The sequence below is a fragment of the Haliotis rubra genome, unplaced genomic scaffold, assembly GCF_003918875.1.
Source record: "Haliotis rubra isolate DU_JTF1 unplaced genomic scaffold, ASM391887v1 Scf36, whole genome shotgun sequence".
Classification (NCBI taxonomy): Eukaryota; Metazoa; Mollusca; class Gastropoda; order Lepetellida; family Haliotidae; genus Haliotis; species Haliotis rubra.
Window position 1 is genome coordinate 184070 of NW_025767035.1, and position 3573 is coordinate 187642.

A 3573-nucleotide genomic window follows, 5' to 3' on the forward strand; every position below is an offset into this window, starting at 1 on the left:
CTGATGTGGTTATGCAAAGTGGATTCACATTCTGATGCATCTGCTTCAGTTGCATCTGGAATACAGTGTACATTGGGAAGAATATATGCAGCACCTCTGATTTTGCAACTTCATCCATCATTCCACTTTGTGGAAATGAAACATTTGATGCTGAACCTGTCATGTGTGTGTTGTTTGTTTACACTCAGCAGTTTTATGATGGGAGTCTGTAAATAATCTGGTCTGGATGAGAAAATACAGTGATTATCATCATGAATATTTATCTGTGCATTTGGCTTACGATATGTATAAACTAAGTCCCAGAGTCTGACCACCTCTAATGGCAATCACAGGTTGGTGTAAACCAATTCTAACTTGGATCTTCAGAACTCATAAAACACATGCCTTGGGTACATTTCAGGTTACTCAGAAACGCATATTCATTGAAACATCAATATCAGGTTAAACAACTTCAGTCACATCCATCTTAAGATTCCTCTGGGATATTGTAAAACGATCTTCAGATCATTGTAATGGCCCCCAGTTTGTTTTGTAGTTAACAATCACCAAGCATGCTAGTATTGACCAAATATATTTGAATAACAAGCAGTGACCGTGAAGATCAGTGTTACAATTGTCATGAAATGTCTGAACCATCAGAAAAGTATGTGCATGCGTGCATCTGCTGGTTTGTTTCAGTTTCACTCCTACTTTCATAGAACTTGAAATAATTTGGTTTGTTTGAAGATTTAATTGTTTGGGGTATTCTTAAATCAAGCTTTCCACCATTAATGCTACTCAAAAGAATTTAAAGAGCAACACGTTGTTTCATATCGCAGTTCTGTCATATTAACTACCAAAGTAGGAAATAACCAGCTGCACCTAAACTACTTTTGAGTTGTATAAATTACAGATCATAAATATAAAACAACAAGCCAACCAAATCATTCATTAAGCACCTTATTTAATCAGAATGGACAAACCAGTGTATTTACAATGAGCATTAGATTAGTTTGCATAGAATTAAAACAGCAAAAGCACTACATTAGACTGAGAAATATTACAACGAACATAAAATAAACTTTTATCACAACATCTTGACAATAGGATAAATCTTGTCACGCTTCACAAGATATCATAGGTTCATTCACAAGCTGCAGGCTTGGTACCATTCAGACACGGAACAGACCGACCAGCGTTGCAAGGATTACGATACATCAGTAGTGGCTTCAGTTACATAAACACAACATATCTAACATGAAGAGGACATTATATGTACATTACTTCCTGGTTTATCCACATCAACTAACATATTGCACATTTATATCTCAGGTTTCCCATTCTGTTTCATTACTCATGTACTGAACTAAGGAAGGGGGATAGTTCCACGATACACAAAAGTGATGACCATAATATAAAGTGCTATCAACAGCTGAATTGTATGTTTTCAATGTGCAAATTCAGACTATTGTTTATTGCTACCTGCTTAGCAATTTGATGAAAATTCAATATTTTACTTTGATAAATACCTCTCTGCTTGAAGGTCTCGGGACAACTCAACAGGTCTTGTCAGGGGAACTATCTGATGTTTGTGCAAGTAACAAGCATTTGAACCAACATTCATTTGGACCAACATGCAACATGCAAGCTGTGTATCTTCAGAACAAATGTGTGCATGTAGTTCCTAACAATATCATGAGGCAGTTTTATTATTACTCACAATGTACTCATCTTGCTGGCTCTGAGCATTATAGCATCTACACCCTAAAGGTTGTATTGTCCATAGTGAAGTTCTGTTCAGCATGGGTTTTCCATTGCTAAGATCAAAGTTTTAGGTGACATAATAGCAAAGCCAAATGGTATATGCCTGAAACACATGCTTCCTATATTTCAACTAGTCAAAGTTTGCCGAGATTCACCTGATACAACCTCTAATCAAAGTGTCCTCAAATCTTCACAAAGACAGAAGCAAAACAGAGTGAAAGATAAGATTTTAATGAGATAGCTTTCCTATCAGTATGTATACTATTCAAAGTAATAAAAGAACACCCACTATTTAAGGTCTGTGTTGCAATACCACCCTGCAATGACAGATTAACCATAGTCAGGTGATCCATATCTATTTTGAGTAGTATACCTACTTGGCATAGTCTTATACACACATTTCATCATCATCCGTGAGCGTGTCATACCAAAAGACGCTAAAATATGGTACTTGTTGGTCCCTACCTGGCACTAATGGGTACAAGAAGGACTCGGAGTCAGTATAATGTATTTGAGTGGGGTATTCATGCTTCACTGCGGCATGGTATCTCAGTAGGCTAGCACTATAAAACAAGCTTCAGTCTGGGATAGTACAAGCCGCCGCACGTACACATACACATACATGCATGTCATCATATGAGCGAAATATTCTCCAGCGCGACGTTAAACCCAATTTCACCTCACCTCACCTCACATTTCATCATCACTGCCATGTTCGCATTTCCCATTTCAATGCCTTCTTCATGCAGGGAAGCGTTTAAGTACTTAATTTGGGACTTAACTGTCCACCCTGTCAAATAGAGAGTTCTGATGTAACATCAGGTTAAACACTATTCCACTTCTATCACAGCATGAGGGAGAGTTAGATTTTACAATGCTTAACAATATCCACACAACATCATGACTGGGCAAGAAAGAATAGACTAAACACAATGTATCCAAGAGTGAAATTGATTTTCAGCATGACATGACAACACATTAACCACACAGCATGTCTAAATAATGTTGGAAGAATGCCTGTGATGTATTTAACACTTTGGTGCAGACAAACCCAAATCTTGGATTCAAACCCAAGATACGAAGGTTACTTTGAAAGCAGACCTTGTAGTGTTAGTAAACAATTATTGACTTTATATTAGGAAAATACCTATATTAAGGGGCCTGAAAAAGCTGTATCAATATTGTTATATTTCTGGGCCCAAATCCACAAGACATTCATAACGTTACGACCTGTCGTAACTGTATAGTTTATCATAGGCTTATGAATGTTGCAGCACTATGAACATTTTGTGGATCAGGACCCAGGTTCATAAAAATAGATATTGATACCCTAAAAATAGTTTGGCTTTTGCTTTTTTGGGGTCCACTAATAGAGACATTGACCTCATATGTAGTCAATAAGTAGGACAGTAGGATATTATCTAATACAGAGCCATAAACGACATGCCAGCTTCTCGACCAATGAATATGGTGGACATTGTTTCATCCTGTTGACGTTGTACATGGAGGGCTAGCATAACAACAACAATGTATAAAGAACAAGGACATCGTTCTCGTATTATCACAAGATGAACATTGATGAAAGACAAGCTGGTAAAATGCTAACAATATTAATGTAGATGGAAAATCATATGTTCAGATTCTCCATCTACTGGTTACTTCAAACTAACATTGACTACCCCATGACCTACAAGTTTGTCAGCGTGTAACTAACCCAAACCAAGGATCTGGCATCATTACCAGTAATGTAGGATCTCTGTTAGCTGAGCTATCTGGACCTGAGGACCTGAGATGCACGTTGACCTGTTCAGAGCCAGTCATGTGTTTTTG